Here is a 19,949-nt window from a genome sequence, read left to right as displayed (position 1 = left end):
AGTTTAGTAAGCCAAATACAATTGGTATAATTACTAAAGCATATATGTACCATTCAACCATATAGATTCATAACCATTTCATAGAATAATTTATAAACTTAACCATGCTCCTTTGTTTGCATATATGTCATGCTTCATTTCTATACATATTTCACAGAGACAGAGTTTTTCAAATTCAGAAAATTTAGTACGATACAAATGTACCTGAATAGGTTATACAATTCATATACTCAATCTCAGATTTCGTACTTTATAATTAGATGGGTCAGAAACGATACAGATGCTCATAATCAAGTACAATGCTGACGTCCCAGACGTGGTCTTACATGTAATTCAATATCGATGCCTCTGTCCCAGACAGGGTCTTACACGAAATCAGATACGATGCTGATGTCCCAGACATGGTCTTATACGTAAATCTCAATCGAGGCTTTTGTCCTAGACACGGTCTTACACAATGTCACATACAGATGTCAACTTTGCTTAGGAACATACAGAGTTTTTCAGATATTAACATATTATCATACTTTACTCCAAAGATATACATTAGGCACTCAAGGCCATCCAATACAGATTACAGTTTATATGTGTAGAATTTATTTCAATTAACACGTAATTGTAACTTGACTTACCTCGGGCGGATTTCGAATAAAACGAGTCGTCTATTCAACTATTTTGGACTTCCCCCGATCTAAGTCCGTTTTTCTTTGTTCTTGATCTAATACAATACAAATTCAACAATTCAATCATTCATTTCATTCAATTTAATCCATATACACATATTTAGGGCACTTTACATTTTAGCCCTTACATTTTCACACTTTAACAATTTAGTCCATTTTTCACAAAATCACCAATATGCAAAATTTCTTTACAACAGGGGCTAGCCGAATTTTCATGGCTTCTATAAAAGCCCCTACAACATGTTCAATTCACAATTTAGTCCTTCAAAACCTCATTTTCAAAATTTAACCCAAATAGCTCAATTTCATCAAAAGCCCAAAGACAACTTATGAACCATCTACCAAGCCTTCATAATTCATTCAAAAACATCACAACACTCATGATATCAACAATAGCATTTCATGAAATCTTTAACAGAAATAGAAATTCAGACATGGGCTTTGAAGAACACAAAGCAACGATCACAGAAACGTAGAAATTATAAAAAACGGACGAAAAATCATACCTTAATCAAGGATTAAGCTAGCCGAATATCAAAACCCCAATTTGTCTCTTTTTCTTGCTTCAATCGGCCAAGAGAACGGTAAAAATGAATACCATTTTATGAGAATGGTAAAAATGAATACCATTTTATGTTATAATTATTTAACATATGTTTAATTTATAATTGACCAAAATACCCTATAGTTATAATTTATTAAAGCTTACCTAACATGTCCATAATTGTCCACCATTAACATAAATGGTTAATTAGACATGCAAGGACCCATATTTTAAAAGCCAAGCCAATTAGGTGCTTTAACATTTAGACTAAACTTTTACACTTTACGCGATTTAATCCTTTTTCATAATTAAGCACAAAAACAGACAAATTTAATCACAGAAATTTCGCAAATGTAAATTCACATATCACAGACACAGAAAATAATATTAATTTTTTTTAGAATCGAATTTGTGGTCCTGAAACCACTATTCCGACTAGGGTCAAAACCGGACTGTTACAGAATTTGTTTAATTTGAATACTTGAATTGGTTGGTTTATGGATGTGAGCTTTAGTGTAGGACATGGGTGTGATTTTGAGTGAGAAATGATGCTAGAAATGCCTTTATTTTGTCCACACGGGCGTGTGTCTAGACCGTGTGTGACACACGACCTGGTAACATGGGCATGTAGTTAGGCTGTATGTCCCTTGCACCTTGATTTTCAGAAACAGAATGCATAGAATTTAGCACACGAGTAGAGACACGAACGTGTGTGTCAGCCGTGTGTGCTACACGGCTTAGAACACGGGCATGTGTCTTGGCCGTGTAAACCCTGCACCTAATTCGAATTGAATTAATTAACCACATGGCATAACACATGGGCGTGTGGCATAGCCGTGTGTGAAAATTAGAGAGTTACATGGGTTTGTACATGGCCTACAACACGGGCGTCCTAGGGTCACTGTAACACCCCTTACCCGTATCCAATGTGGGACAGGGTTCGAGGCATTACCAGACTTAAACGTACACCATTTCATAAAATCGAACCATAAAATTTCATTCGTACCAAAACTTTCCATACACATGCATAATGTCCCTTGCACGAGCTATCGAGGCTTTAAACATGCATTAAAGGAGTTTGGGACTAAACCTAGAATTTTGGAAAGTTTTGGGAAAACTTAGAAAAATTTTCATGAAACAGGGTCACACGCCCGTGTCCTTAGGCCGTGTAACTCTCTGTTTATAACGTCAGCAAAACAAATTGAACCACACGGCCAGGCCACACACCCGTGTGTTAGGCCGTGTCCTCCACAAGGCTCAGATACATGTCGTGTCTCTACCCATTTCCAAGCCTTTTTATTGCTTTAATCTTTCACAAACTAAACCACTTTAAAGACACATATCATTGCATTATTTTAATGATTTTGCATGCCTCACTAAGACACGTTTTTAACAACCAACCATAACATATTACCCAATAATTAATCTCTACTTATTCAAGAAATGTCCATGCTCAAACATTATCAACTTAATGCCAATTTACTCTATTATTCCATAGCCATGACCACCCCGAAGGGTCCTAAGGCATCTCATAGACATATGTTATACTATTCATTCCTAGTAAACAATTATAATCACATCGTAAGGCATTAACAAATAGTAAGGATAATTAGGCTTATAAGCCAAAACATTATAAACTACATCCCATAGCTATATACAATGAATCAACATAAGACAATACATTTGGCTACTCATGATAACATTTAACATAAAAACTAAATCTTTATACATGCCACTCACTTGTAAAAGCTTAACATATATATATAAGTCGACACTTCCAAAATGATGACTGGATAGTGTGATGTTGCATCCAATGATTTCCAACCCTGAGCCGACATGAAAATGATAAAGAAATGGAGAGGAGGGAGTAAGCTTAAAGCTTAGTAAGTCCATATGAAAATAATAAGCAATATGCCGATGTGCTTCTCAAGGTAATACAACCATAATTACACTGTTACTTATATTCTGGCCATGTTGTTTTCCCGAGTCATAGTTACCAATTTAGTTATATCTAGAGCTATGAAACTCCAAACTAAGATCTGCTAATTTTACCTGAAACTAGGCTCACATATCTTCTTACCATAAAATTTTCATAATTTTTTGTCTAGACAATAAGTACAGTTTATTTCATAAAGTTACCCCTTTTTCATTGTTTGATAGTTCTAACCTCTCTTCACTAAAAATTAATCATCTCATAATATGGGACTCCGATGATGTTCCTTTCTATTTCTATTGAAAGTAGACTCATAGCGAATTCTAAGAATATAAATTATAGCCCATAAATATATTTTAACAAATTTCAATGAATTTTTCAAATTAGAATAAGGGATTGCAAAATCATTCTAACTCTGTCTAACAACAATTTAAATATTTCATAGTATGAAACTTCTTTGCTTACACCGTTTCTTCTATGTGCAACTAGGCTCAATAAATTTTAATTTCATATTTTTTTAGCTTGTAACTGAACTTCCATAATTTTTGGTGGATTTTCAAAGTCAGACTACAGCTACTATCCAAAACTATTTTAGTGTAAATTAATGATACTAAGTTTATCACACCTTATTAATTCATTTCCACCGCATTGGTAAAAATACATGTTTATACATCATAAGTATAGACCTATAATCATAAGGTCATAACAAAATCATTCTCATGGGCATGGCTTACCTATTTACATCCTCACCAAATGTGCATCAGAAACCAAAATCATTTCTCATGAGTTTGGCATACGTACCAGTGTTACTCAACATGCTCATACACTTTACTTACTCATACTCATTCCTTATTAATCATACAACATGAATTGAATTCACATCTCATCAATTTCATGTAAAATACATGGATGGTCATAGGCATAACTTACTCACTTTCCTTCCTTACTAAACATACAACGTAAATGAAACTCGTATTTCGTAATTCTCAGGTACCTATACCACTCACCACATGTTCATAAGTTCTTTCTTTTCGACACAAACCATAAATCTTCCATTGAACAATTTGGAATACTACAGGATATTCATTATCCCCAAACATGAGATAAGATGCCGACACCATGTCCCAGAATGGTCTTACACTAGGTAGGACATCAAAGTCGATGCCATGTCCTAGACAGGTCTTACACTGACTTTCATATATCGAGGCTGATGTCGTGACCTAGGCAGGTTTTACACTGGCTCTCATCTATTGGTGTCAATGCCATGTCCCAGACAAGTCTTACATTGGTTCTCATCTATCAGTGTCAATGCCATGTCCCAGACAGGTCTTACACTAATACACAACAAGCTAACGCCATGTCCCAAACAAGTCTAACACCAACTTGTATATCTCGAGGTCGATGCATGTCCTAGACATGTCTTACACTAGCTCTCGTTTCAATGCAGATGCATGTCCCAAACATGTCTTACACTGGCTGGTATATCTCAAGGCTGATGCATGTCCCAGACATGTCTTACACTGGCTCTCAATATGTGGCCGATGTGTAACACCCCGAACCCGAGACCATCGCCGGTGTCGGACACGAGGGGTTAGCAAGCCAAGTTCACTTGTTTTGCCCATCCATTGGACATTTCCAGTCAGGCTGGAAAAACTGCGTCACTGTCGCCTTAAAAATCATATCTCGAGTTTCAAAACTCGGAAACTGGTTTCGTAAATTTTCCCTGAATTTAGACTCATATATCCATCCATGGATTTATTTCTAGAATTTTTGGTCGGGCCAATTGGTACAGTTTATTAGTTAAAGTCACCCATGTTACAGGGATCGACTGCTCTGACCTTCGCGCGGTATAACTTGAATATCTCTCTGTACAGGGCTTTAATGCTGGTGCCGTTTGTTTCTAATGAAACTAGGCTCAAAATGGAATCTGTACATATAAGGTATGTCTCCTAATTATTTCTGGATAATTTATAGTAAATTTTTAAAGTTGCGACAGGGAACCCAGAAACCGTTCTGGCCCTGTCTCACAATAGCTTTAATATCTCTTAACATGTAACTCCTATGACCATTTCGTTTCTTCCATATGAAAATAGACTCATCAATGTTCATTTACATGGCTGATTCACTATTTAATACCATTCCTACAAATTTTGGTGATTTTTCACATTCACATTACTGCAGCTGGCAGCATCTGTTTTTAAGGTAGGTCTTACCTATTTTGTAGTCTCCATGAACCAACTAGTCTTGCCTTACATAGGTCCACATATGATCATTTTAACCATGCCAAAGGCTGATCATGTGACCAACATTCCCATTTCCAATTCATAGTCACATCATGACACCATATATATATATACAAACCGCAAATAGTTTAAGTTGATACTTCACTATTACGAGCCATTTTCGCATGGCCGTACACATATACATCATAACATATTTAAACCAACAAGGGTAGTCCTATACATGCCATTTCAAGTTCAACCAAGAATTTATACATGGGGCTTGATAGTGTGGATGACTTCGACTTCAACGATCCCGAATCCGATTGCTATCGGCGAAATCTAGAAAAGCGAGAGCCAAAGCGGCGGAGTAAGCATTTTTATGCTTAGTAAGTCTCAAGGAATATAATCAACTATAATTACAGCAATACATTCACATAGTTAAATGCATCATTTCATTAATGCACATTCACATAATCATACTTACTTCACCATCCCAACTCTTATGTTCATACACAAATAACGGCTTCATTAAGGCCGATAACTCGTTCCATCATAGGAGCGGATATTCACACGCTCTTACTCCTAGCGCGCAAAGCACACACCGCACTTACCTTGTCATTGGGAAATTTCACAAGTGCATTAGCTGAAATTTTCCAGCAAGCTTATAATTTTCAAATCACATACCTTGAGTTTAACCGGATGTCGCTACTCGATCAATCGCCTTGGGACATAGCCCGGTTATGGTAACCCGCACCAAGGCCTCACGGGACTTAACCCGGATATCACGATTTGCACAAATGCCTTGGTCTTAGCCCGGATAGAATGACTTCGCACGAATGCCTTGGTCTTAGCCGGATGTAGCCACTAGCACAATTGCCTTGGTCTTAACCGGTTATAATTTCCAGCTTAATTGTCTTGGGCTTAGCCGGATATCAATCAATTTCTCATGCACACATACATCAATAATCATTGGACATACATATTTATTTTCGTTACTAAGGCTCAAACACAATTATAATCACTAACATAATCGCCTTGGGACTTAGCCGGGTATCATTCGAATACTCATACACACATATATCAATAATCAATACATCCATATTTCATTCCACATAATTCAAGTAAGGTCACTTCTTGAGGACTTACCTCGGATGTTGTCGAACGGCTTTTACGGCTATTCGATCACTTTTCCTTCCCTTGTCCAATTGTGGCCCTCTTAGCTCTTGAGCTAATTCAAACAAATTCAATTTATCAAAACCTCATTGTGCTAGCTTATGGCGAATATGACAAGGAATTTAAATGGTCATATGGCTACCCTTTAGCTTGAATACACAATGGTCATGCACATTTTATACTACATCAAGCAATTCAATACAATTTATTCGAGCATCAAGGAAAAGCTAAGGCCTTCAATAGGCTACCCAAGGCGAATATACTTGTCCATGTTGAGGCCAATTATGCACTTAATACCACACAAAACAGCATGCATTTTACTAGTTAATGCTTTGCATATTGTAGCTCAAAACTTACAATATAGCATCAAGCACTCATATGTGTGCTAGGTAGAATGTGCTTACAATTTCACAATTATTCTTCAACATCTTCTTCTTTAAACAAACTTATTCATCACTTCCTTCATAACCAAAACATCATGTGCAAACATATATATACATATATGAGCATGGCGAATTTCAAGGTGTCCATAGCCATCCAAAACACAAATTTTAACTAACATGCAAGAAGCATGAACCATGCTCATGAATGCATCATGGCGAATATGACAATCATGCTCCTTTTCAACTTCAATCATGATAAAACAAAAGAAAGCTCAAAATCTTACTCAAGAGTAGACAATCCATCATTGCATGCATCATCATCAAGCTTCACACTTAGCATGCAATGGCTTTATCACCATAACAACTTTGGCCAAATACCATTTCCATGGCTTAACAAAGATTTGAGCCATGGCTAACATGCACATCAAGTTAGCAACCAAAACATGCATGAAACTCCTAACACAACCTCATACATACCTTAATCTTGATGCAAACTTAGCCAAATCTCCTTCTAGATCTCTTCCAAACCAAGCATGAAGCAAAAATCCTCCTTCTTCCTTAGTTTTGGCTCAAAGAAAGGATGAACAAAATTTTTTCTTTCCTTCTCTACAACTCACGGCAATGGGGGATTACCACACTCACACACATTTTTTTTTCATTTTTTATCACCCATACACCTTTGTTTATTATTTCACCCTAATGCACCAACAAAACATGTTTCATGTCATGTTTAGCCCATCCTCCCTTGTCATGGCCGCCACCACCTATAAAGGGGAATTTGACATGCAAGTCCATTATTTTGCATGCATGCTTTAATTAGTCATCACACATTTCCTATCATACTTTCAAAGTTCATTACTAAGTCCTTTCTTGTGGAATTCACCCTTATAACACTAAATCAATCATCATAAAATGTCATACATGAGCACACACATATTATAGGCATCAAATTAAATTTTAATTATTTTTATGCCTCGGTTTTGTGGTCCCGAGACCACCTTCCGACTAGGGTCAATTTTGGGCTGTCACAACTCTCCCCACTTAAGAAATTTTCGTCCCGAAAATCTTACCGTAAATAGGTTTGGATATCGCTCTTTCATAGAGTTCTCGGTCTCCCAATTAGCTTCTTCTATCCGTGCTTGAGCCATAACACTTTTACTAGCGGAACCCGCTTGTTTCACAACTCTTTCACTTCTCGTGATAGGATACGAATCGGTTCTTCCTCATAACTCATATTAGCTTGAATTTCAATTTCTAATGGACTAATCACGTGCGATGGATCGGATCTATAACGTCAAGCATCGAAGCGTGAAAGACATCGTGAACCTTTTCGAGTTCGGGGCAAAATCAAACGATATGCCCTTGGATCGACTCGCCGGATATCTCATATGGCCCAACGAACCTCGGGCTCAACTTGCCTTTACTACCGAATCGAGTATCTTTTTCCAAGGCGATACCTTGAGAAACACTTTATCACCCACGATACTCGATATCCTTACGCTTGGTCCGCGTCGACTTCGACGATCGGAGGCTATCTTGAGACTTTCACGGATTACTTTCACTTTCATTCAGCATCCCTAATCAAATCCACCCGAAAATCTTGCTTTCACCGAGCTCGGTCCAAAACAATGGTGTACGGCATTTACTTAACCGTACAAGGCCTCGTAGGGTGCCATCTTAATACTTGATTGAAAGTTGTTGTTGTAAGCGAATTCAATCAACGGCAAATACCGTTCCCATGAACCACTAAACTCGAGGACGCAACATCTTAACATATCCTCAAGTATCCGAATTATCCGCTCGGATTGACCATCGGTTTGGGGGTGAAAGCGGTCTTGAAATGCAACTTGGTACCCAAAGCTTCTTGCAACTTTTTCCAAAATCGCGAGGTAAATCTCGGATCTCTATCCGACACGATGGAAATAGGCACCCGTGTAATCTCACAATCGAGAAACGTACAATTCACTAATTTGTCCATTGAAAATCCGTGCGTATGGGGACAAAGTGGGCCGACTTAGTCAATCGATCTACCACGACCCAAACCGCATCCTTCTTACTTGCGACAATGGCGGTCCGGATATAAAGTCCATTGTGACTCGATCCCATTTCCACTCGGGTATCGTGATTGGTGAAGTAATCTCAAGGCACCGATGTTCCGCTTTCACTTGTTGACATATTAAACATCTCGAAACAAAGTCAGAGATGTCTCGCTTCATACCATGCCACCAAAACCGACGTTTCAAATCATTGTACATCTTCGTACTCCCCAGGTGGATTGCCATTCGGCTACAATGGGCTTCATTCAGAATTACCGAATTGAGTTCCGAATTCTTTGGAACACACAGACGACTTTTGAACCTCAAACAATCGTCATCGTCGATTTGAAATTTCGAGTCCTTGTTCGGAACACACTCAGCCCGTTTTGCAGCCAAGTCGTCGTCGACTTTCTAAGCTTCTCGAATTTGATGTATCAATAGTGGTTTGGCTTTCAATTCAGCTACTAACACACTATCGGATCGAACAGACAAGTGCACGTTCATCGCTCGTAAAGCGAATAATGATTTACGACTCAAGGCATCCGCAACCACATTCGCCTTTCCCGGATGATAGTCAATGATCAGCTCATAATCCTTTAACAGCTCGAGCCAACGTCTTTGTCGCAGATTTAAGTCTCTTTGGGTCATCAAATATTTGAGACTTTTGTGATCCGAGTACACATGGCACCTTTCACCAAATAAGTAATGTCGCCAAATCTTTAAGGCGAATACGATGGCGGCCAATTCAAGATCATGGGTCGGATAATTTTTCTCGTGTGGCTTTAATTGCCTCGACGCATAGGCCACAACTCGACCTTCTTGCATCAATACACAACCTAACCCAAGTAGGGAGGCGTCGCTATAGATGACAAACTCCTTGGGACTCGGGTTGCACTAGAATTGGGGCTTCGGTCAAATAAGTTTTCAGTTGATCGAAACTTTTTGGCATTTCTCAATCCATTCGAACTTAACATCCTTTTGGAGTAACCGTCATCGGCGTGGCTATCGTTGAGAAGCCTTTACAAATCGTCGGTAATAATCGGCAAGCCCCAAAAAGCTCGAACCTCGGTAATATTTCTCGGAGGCTTCCAATTAAGTATGGCTGAAATTTTATTGAATTCGACTCGAATACCCGATGCAAATACCACATGACCCAAGAAGCTAACCTCTCTTAACGAACTCACACTTGAACTTAGCATATAATTGCTTATCCGTAAAATTTGCAGCACTAACCGCGGTGTTCAAGATGTTCGGTCTCATTTCTTGAATAGACCAAGATGTCATCAATGAACACGACTACGAATCGATCCAAATATGGTCTAAAGATCCGATTCATTAAATCCATAAATACCGCAGGGGAATTAGTGAGCCCAAACGGCATCACTAGGAACTCATAGTGACCATATCTCGTTCTGAAGGCAGTCTTGGGTACGTCCGAATCTCGGATTCGCAATTGATAATAGCCCGATCTCAAATCTATTTTCGAGAACACTGAGGCTCCCTTCAGTTGATCGAACAAGTCATCGATACGTGGTAACGGATATTTGTTCTTTATCGTCGCTTATTAAGGCGACGATAGTCGATCACAACCGCATGGTTCCATCCTTCTTTTCACAAACAACACCGGCGCACCCAAGGCGAACAACTCGGGCGAGCAAAACCTCTATCCACCAATTCTTGCAACTGAGCTTTCAACTCCTTTAATTCCGTTGGTGCCATACGATACGAAGCTATCGAAATTGGAGTGGTACCGGTACCAATTCGATGCCAAATTCTATTTCCGAACGGTGGTAAACCCGGCAATTCTTGAGGAAAACATCCGGTATTCACAAACCACGAGCGCAGATTCGGGTTTCTTTTCGATTCCTTGTCATCGAGCACGTATGCAAGGTACGCCGCACTCTTTTCTTACATATTTTCGGGCCAACATTGCGATATTACGGTGGCAACCCTTTAAGTCCGTAGACTTAACCCGAATTATCTCGTTATTCGCGCACCTCAAATCGATAGTCTTGCTTTTGCAATTTACGACCGCATTGTGCATGGTCAACCCATCCAAACCAAGAATAACGTCGAATTCATCGAACGGCAAAAGCATCAAGTCCGCCGGAAACAAGAACCTCGAAACACTAGGGGACTTTTCTTGCACACTTTGTTGACAAGCACGTAATGACCCAAGGGTTTGACACGAATTACAAACTCGAGAGACTCAATAGGCAAAGTCTTCTTTGGATGCTAAGGTTTCACATATATAAGATTGAGTAGAACCGGGGTCAATCAAAGCAATCACATTAGTATTGAAAAGAGTGAAAGCACCGTAATGACATCCGGAGAGGCAGCATCCTCGGCGTGCGGCGTATGGCATAAGTCCTCGCAGGAGCACGAGCCTCGAGATCGATGGTAGCATCTCTAGATCCTCTCGACCGCCATCGACATTGCCCATATTTCTAGGTGGCCTACCTCGAGTAGTGGTAGCACCCGAGTTTCCACTCGACTCACATTCATTCAAGCATCCTCGGGCAATCCTTCCTAAAGTGGTCGGCCGATCCACACTTATAGCAGAGCGATCACGAAACCAACAGCTCCCCGAATGCCATTTGCCACAATGTTGACACTCCGCCCTCTCTCGGCGATCATTTCCACCACTGGCGATCGAAGTGACTCGTGTGGTCACAGGGGGTCGATCGCATCCTCGTCTAGGAAAGCCCAAAGCGCCTCTAGACCGGTTCACATCATCTCGAAATCTCTTGATTGCTGTTGAAGAGACTTTCCGAGGACCTCTTTCGAATTCTCCGGTTCCACATCAGCTTTTTGTTTCTCCTTTCTAAGCTCTTCGACTTTACAAGCTCGCTCAACAAGTACTACGATCTCTCGTATTTCGAGAATGCCAACGAACATCCTTATACCATCATTCAGCCCATCCTCGAGCGTTTACACATAATAGCCGGACGAAATGCATTCTCGCGTATCGGCTAAGCCTCACAAATTTTCGTTCATAGTCGGTAACCGACATAGAACCTTGCTTAAGATCAAGAAATTCCCTTCGCTTTTGGTCGATGAATCTCTGACTGATATACTTTTTTTTTTTTTTAGGAACTTGGTTTGAAAGAATTCCCAAGTCACTTGCTCTCTAGGTACCACAGAAGTCAGAGTACTCCACCAATAGTAGGTGGAATCACGTAGCAAGGAGATGGTACACTTTAAGCACTCATCGGTGTACAAGATAGCTCATCGAGCACCCGGATAGTGTTGTCCAACCAAAATTCAGCTCGTTCGGCATCATCATCATCCGTAGCTTTAAATTCAGTGGCCCCATGTTTTCGAATCCTATCGACTGGGGGCTTACTTGACCTTATTTGGTCAGTTACCGGAGGTATTGTTGTAACACCCCGAACCCGAGACCGTCGCCGGAGTCGAACGCGAGGTGTTAACAGACTTCAACCCACTTATTGACAATTTTCAGACAAGCTGCCAATCTGAGTACTAGTCGCTCCAAAATTCATAACTTGAGTTTTACAACTCGAAAATCAGTTCCGTAAATTTTTCCTGAAACTAGACTCATATGTCCATCTACATATTTTTTCTAGAATTTTGGTCGAGCCAATTAGTACAGTTTATTAGTTAAAGTCTCGCCTGTTGTAGGGATCGACTACACTGACCTTTGTGCGTTACGAATTGGATATCTCCCTGTACAGGGCTTCAATACTAATGCCGTTTGTTTCTATAGAAACTAGACTCAGAGAGGAATCTACACATATATGGAATGACTCCTAATTATCTCTGGTTAATTTACAATGATTTTCCAAAGTTGGAACAGGGGATCCAGAAACCGTTCTGGCCCTATTTCACAAGAACTTTAAAATCTGTTAACTTATAACTCATATGACCATTTCGTTTCTTCCATATGAAAGTAGATTCATCAAGGTACACTTACATAATTTATTTGCTATTTAATACCATTCCTACTATTTTTAGTGATTTTTCACATCCACGTCACTGCTGCTGTCAGCATCTGCCTTTAGTAGGCTTTACCTATTTCATACTTTCCATGATTCAATTGGCCCTTTTTACATACATAGCACAAAGCGTGATCATGATTAACCATTCCAATGGCTAATCGTTTCAAAATAATTCCATACCTCATAAGGGTCAACATACAAACGATTATAGTTCTATGCTAAAACATATATAAGCCATTTTCGCATGGCTATCCAAGTTTACACAAACGGAAGGTACATGACCTTCAACAAAGGATGGTCCTATACATGCCATTTCAAAGTTCAACCAAAATTTGTACCAAAATGGGGCTTCGATAGTGTGGATGACTTGACTTCTTTGATCCCGAATCCGATAGCTAACGAGCGAAACCTATAAAACAGAGAGCCAAAGCAACGGGTAAGCATTTTAATGCTTAGTAAGTCTCAAGCAATGAAATCAGCTTTGACTAAGGTATTTTATTCACATGGCTAATTAAACCACTTTACTAATTCACATTCCCATACTCATACTTATTTCACATCACCGACCCTTATGTTCATACACAAAAGAACAACTTAGCCCAAGGCGGTAGCTCGTTTATCAACTTAGCGATACTTACTTGTAAGAATTCAATTAGTACAAGCACATACAAACATACCTCATTGCTGGAATTTTCACAAGTGTATAGGCTGAAATTTTCACAGCAAGATTGCTCACTTCGAATCACATACTTTCGGATTTAACCGGATATAGCGACTCAAGACGATTGCCTTGGTCATAACCGGATTTGGTGACTTGCACAAAGGCCTTCGGTCTTAGCCCGGATATATCAACTTCGCACGAATGCCTTGGTCTTAGCCGGATATATCAACTTCGCACGAATGCCTTGGTCTTAGCCGGATATATATCAACTTCATACGAATGCCTTCGGGTCTTAGCCCGGATATATCAACTCGCACGAATGCCTTCGGGTCTTAGCCCGGATATATCTCCAATGTTCACTTACATATATATCAATATTCAAGACACGTCCATAGTTCATTTTCGTTACTAAAGCTCTAACACAAAATATCTATCAACCTTTACTATTTGGCTCAATGGCCACACAAACAAGGAGCATAATTTTGATATAATTCAAGTAGGGTCATCACTCGAAGACTTACCTTGGATGTTGTCGAGCGATTTCGACGGCTATTCAACTACTTTTTCCTTCCCTTTATCGGATTTAGCTCCCCTTTGCTCTTGAGCTAATTTACACAAATTTAACTTATTAAAATCTCATCATGATAGCTTATGGCGAATATGACAAGGAGTGTAAATGGTCATATGGCCATCCTTTAGCTCAAATACACAATGGTCATGCACATTTTACATCACAACAAGCAATTCAATACATTCAAACATCAACGTGAAGTTCAAAGTACTTGGCCCTTATATACATTAGGCATCAAAGTTGTATATGTACGAAATCATAAATCGAACTCAACACATTAGTTAATATTCCTCTTAGCGAATTTTCTAAGCCAAGAATAGGCATCAATATGCTTGCCTCAAACCGAATGCATGCACACTAATTACCCTCATGTGGCGAATATACACTTAATACCACACAAAAAAAACAGCATACATTTTACTACTAACACATTACATATCGTAATTCATTGCACATCTCTTATTTACTTCATAATCAACACATCATCACAAGCAAATATACACTTTGAATTAGTATATATGTCATACCAATCCATCATGTGCAAACATATATTCATGTAGGTGCAAGGGCCGAATTCTCAAGTGGCTTATATCCCAAATATATACACATTTCCAAAGCTTAAATCTTACTTACCATGCAACATGCATGAATTATACTTATGGATATATCATGGCCGAATACCACAACACCACACCATTTCAATTTGGTCATGGTGAAACAAAGAACTTAGTATCTCATTCAAAAAAATGCTAAAAGAAAATCTAAGAATCTTCAATCCTCCATCACATGTATCACTTTCAAGCTTGTTATTTAACATGCAATGGCATTAACACCACATTCACTTTGGCCGAATTTCATTCCCATGACATAACAAGGATTTGAACCATGGGCTAACAAGAACATTAAGCTAGCAACTAAAAACATGCATGAACCTCAAACATACCTTAATCTTGATGCAAGTTTAGCCAACCTCTTCCTAATCCTCTTCCAAACCAAGTATGAAGCAAAACTCCTTCCTTAACCTTAGTATTTTCGGCCAACAAGAGAGTGAAAAGAGATGAACAAAATTTTTCTTTCTTCCTTTAGGACATTTTGCCAAGCTATGGAGGAAGATGGACACTTTTTTTTTTTTGTTTCTCATCTACTAACATTAATTGTTTATTCCATACCCCTTATTTTATTCTTTCCATCATAACCCATTTACCAAACATGTTTCATGACATGATTTTTGCCCATAAATCCTTGTCATGGCCGCCACTAGCTATGGGGAAATTTGACATGCAAGTCCATTGTTTTGCATGCATCCTTTAATTAGTCATCACACATTTCCCTCATACTTTCAAAGTTTATTACTAGGTCCTTTCTAGTGAAATTCACATCTATAATTCTAAATCAAAGCATAAAAATATCACACATGAGTTAACACACATTATAGGCAATAAAATAAATATTAAATTATTTTTATGCCTTGGTTTTGTGGTCCCGAAACCACATTTCGACTAGGGTCGTTTTAAGGCTGTCACAACTCTCCCCCACTTTAGAAATTTTCGTCCCCGAAAATCTTACCGGTAAATAGGTTTGGATATTGCTCTTTCATAGAGTTCTCGGGTTCCCAAGTAGCTTCTTCTATCCCGTGTTTGAGCCATAACACTTTCACTAGCGGAACCCTTTTGTTTCGCAACTCTTTCATTTCACGAGCTAGGATACGAATCGGTTCTTCTTCATATCTCATATCGGCTTGAATTTCAACCTCTGATGGACTAATTACGTGCGACGGATCAGATCTATAGCGTCGAAGCATTGAAACATGGAAGACGTTGTGAATCTTTTCAAGTTCAGGGGGCAAGATCAAACGATACGCAACTGGGCCAACTCGTTCGGAGATTTCGTACGGCCCAATGAATCTCGGGCTCAACTTGCCCTTACGGCGAATCTGAGTATCTTTTCCACGGCGAAACTTTAAGAAACACTTTATCTCCCACCGATACTCAATGTCCTTTCGTTTGAGATCCGCATACGATTTACGACGATCGGAGGCTATCTTGATTTTCACGGATTACTTTTACTTCTGTTCAAAGCATCTTTAATCAAATCCACTCCAAAAATTTTGTTCTCACCGAGCTCGGTCCAAAACAATGGTGTACGGCATTTACGCCCGTACAAAGCCTCGTAAGCGCCATCTTAATACTTGATTGAAAACTATTGTTGTGGCGAATTCAATCAAAGGTAGGTACCGTTCCCACGAACCACCGAACTCGAGGATGCAACATCTCAACATATCCTCAAGTATCCAATTATCGCTCGGATTGACCATCGGTTTGGGGTGAAAGCGGTGCTGAAATGCAACTTGGTGCCCAATGCTTCTTGTAATTTCTTCCAAAATCGCGAGGTGAACCTCGGATCTCTATCCGACACAATGTAAATCGGTACCCGTGTAATCTCACAATCCGAGAAACGTACAATTCAGCTAGTTTATCCAATGAAAAATCCATACGCTATTGGGGATAAAGTGAGCCGACTTAGTCGGTCTATCAATAATAACCCAAATTGCATCCTTCTTACTTGTCGACAACGGCGGTCCGGACACAAAGTCCATTGTGACTCGATCCCATTTCCACTCGGGTATCGTGATCGGTCAAGTAACCCGAAGGCACTTGATGCTCCGCTTTCACTTGTTGACATATTAAACATCTTGCAACAAAGTCGGAGATGTCTCGTTTCATACCATGCCACCAAAACCGACGTTTCAACTCATTGTACATCTTCGTACTCCCGGGTGGATTGCCATTCGGCTACAATGAGCTTCGTTCGAATTATCGAAATAAGTTCAATTCTTTGGAACACACAAACGACTTCGAACCTCAAACAATCGTCATCATCAATTTGAAACTCCGATTCCTTGTTCGAACACACTCGGCCCGTTTTGCACGCAACTCCTCATCAACTTTCGAGCTTCACGAATTTGATGAGTCAACAATGGTTTGGTACATTAATTGGCTACTAACACATTGTCGGGTAGGATAGACAAGTGTACATTCATCGTCAGAAAAGCAAGCGGTGATTTCGGCTTAAGGCATCCGCAACCACATTAGCCTTTCCGGGTGATAGTCAATGACCAGCTCATAATCCTTTAACACTCGAGCCAACGTCTTTGTCGCAGATTTAAGTCTCTTTGAGTCATCAAATATTTGAGACTTTTGTGATCCGAATACACATGGCACTTCTCACCAAATAAGTAATGTCGCCATATCTTTAAGGCGAATCGATGGCGACCAATTCGAGATCATGGGTCGGATAATTTTTCTCATGTGGCTTTAATTGTCTCGACGATAGGCCACAACTCGACCTTCTTGCATCAATACGCAACCTAACCCAAGTAGGGAGGCGTCACTATAGATGACAAACTCTTTGCCGATTCGGGTGCGTACTAATCTTGGAGCTTCCGTCAAATGAGTTTTCAATTGGTCAAAACTTTTACGACACTTTTCCGTCCATTCAAACTTGACATCTTTCAAGCGGTTTCGTCATGGGTGTGGCTATCATCGAGAATCCTTTTACAAACCGTCGGTAGTGTAAGCAAGTCCCAAAAAGCTCCGAACCTCAATAATATTTCTTGGAGGTTTCCGATTAAGTATGGCTGAAATTTTGCTTGGGTCGACTCGAATACCCGATCACGAGATACCACGTGACCCAAGAAGCTAACCTCTCTTAACCGAACTCACACTTGCTAAACTTAGCATATAACCGCTTATCCCGTAAAATTTGCAACACTAATCTCGGGTGCTCGCATGTTTGGTCTCATCTCTTGAATAGACCAAGATGTCGTCGATGAACACAACTACGAACCGATCCAAATATGATCCGAAGATCCGATTCATCAAATCCATAAATACCGCAGGGCATTAGTGAGCCCAAACGGCATCACTAAGAACTCGTAGTGACCATATCTCGCTCGAAGGCGGTTTTGGGTATGTCCGAATCTCGGATTCAAGAATCGATAATAGCCCGATCTCAAATCTATTTTTGAGAACACCGAGGCTCTTCGATTGATCGAACAAATCATCGACACGTGGTAACGGATACTTGTTCTTTATTGTCACTTTATTAAGGTCGGCGATAGTCGATGCACAACCTCATGGTTCCGTCCTTCTTTTTCACAAACAACACCGGTGCACCCCAAGGTGAAAAACTCGGCGAGCAAAACCTCTATCCATCAACTCTTGCAACCGAGCTTTCAACTCCTTTAATTCAGTTGGTGCCATACGATATGGAGCTATCGAAATCGGTGTGGTCCTGGTACAAGCTCAATGCCAAACTCTATCTCCGAGCAGTGGCAAACCCGCAATTCTTGGGAAAACGTCCGGTATTCACAAACCACCGGCATGATTTGGGTTCTATTCCTAACTCCTTATCATCAAGTACATACGCAAGGTATGCTTCACACCCTTTTCTTACATATTTTCGGGCCAACATTGATGATATTACGGTGGCAACCCTTCAAGTTCAGTAGACTCAACTCGGATCATCTCGTTGTTTGCATCTCAAATCAATAGTCTTGCTTTTGCAATTCACAACCGCATCATGCACGGTCAACCAATCCAACCCAAGAATAACATCAAATTCATCGAGCGGCAAAAGCATCAAGTCCATGGGAAAAGCAGTACCTCGAATTACTAGGGGCATTTCTTACACACTTTGTCGACCAAAGACATAACGACCCAAAGGATTTGACACCGAATTACGAACTCGAGAGACTCAATAGGCAAAGTCTTCTTGGATGCTAAGGTTTCGCATATATAGGAATGAGTAGAACCGGGGTCAATCAAAGCAATCACATTAGTATCAAAGAGAGTGAAAGTACCGTAATAACATCCGGCGAGGAGGCATCCTCGCGATGGCCAGATAGCATAAGTCCTAGCTGGGCCGAGCCTCGGATCTGGTCGCAAAGATCTCTAGATCCTCTCGACCACCACTAGCCTTGCCCGTATTTCCGGATGGTCTACCTCGAGCGGTGGTAGTACCGGTTTCCCACTCCGATCTACATTCTGCTCGGACAACCTCGGGCAATCTTTAATGAAGTGGTCAACTGATCCACACTTGTAACAGAGCGGTCACGGAATCTACAGACTTCAAAATGCCATTTGCCACAACATCGGCACTCAGTCCTCTCTCGTCGATCATTCCCACTCATGGCGATCAAGTGATTCGTGTGGTCACAGGGGTCGATCGCGATCTCGTCTAGAAAAGCCCGAAGTGTCTCTAGATCGGCCTAAGCCATCTCTAAGTTTCTTTGATGATTTGTTGGAAGGGCTTCCCGAATACCTCTTCTGAAACTCCCTTGCTCCCGCTCCGCTTTCCTTTTCTCCATACTAAACTCCTCGGCTTTGCATCGCTCGCCGACGAGAGTCACAAACTCTGATTTCCAAAATGCCAACATACAGACTTTATCTCATCATTCAGTCCATCTTGAGCGTTTACACATCACGACTTCAAGAAATGCATTCTCGCAGCATCGGCTAAGCCTCACGAATTTTCGTTCATAGTCGATGAACCGACATGGAACCTTGTTTAAGTTCGAGAAATTCCTTTCGTTTTGGTCCATAAATCTCGGTCGATATACTTTTTCCAAACTCGGTTTGGAAGAACTCCCAAGTTACTTGTTCGCGGGGCTGTGAAGTCGAGTACTCCACCAATAGTAGGCAGAATCACGTAGCAAGGAGATGGTACACTTTAGGCATTCATCGGGTGTACAAGATAGCTCATCGAGTACCCGGATCGTGTTGT

Source organism: Gossypium arboreum, chromosome 4 (assembly GCF_025698485.1).
Source record: "Gossypium arboreum isolate Shixiya-1 chromosome 4, ASM2569848v2, whole genome shotgun sequence".
In the NCBI taxonomy this organism is placed as follows: Eukaryota; Viridiplantae; Streptophyta; class Magnoliopsida; order Malvales; family Malvaceae; genus Gossypium; species Gossypium arboreum.
Note: the sequence above shows the minus strand (reverse complement) of the source record.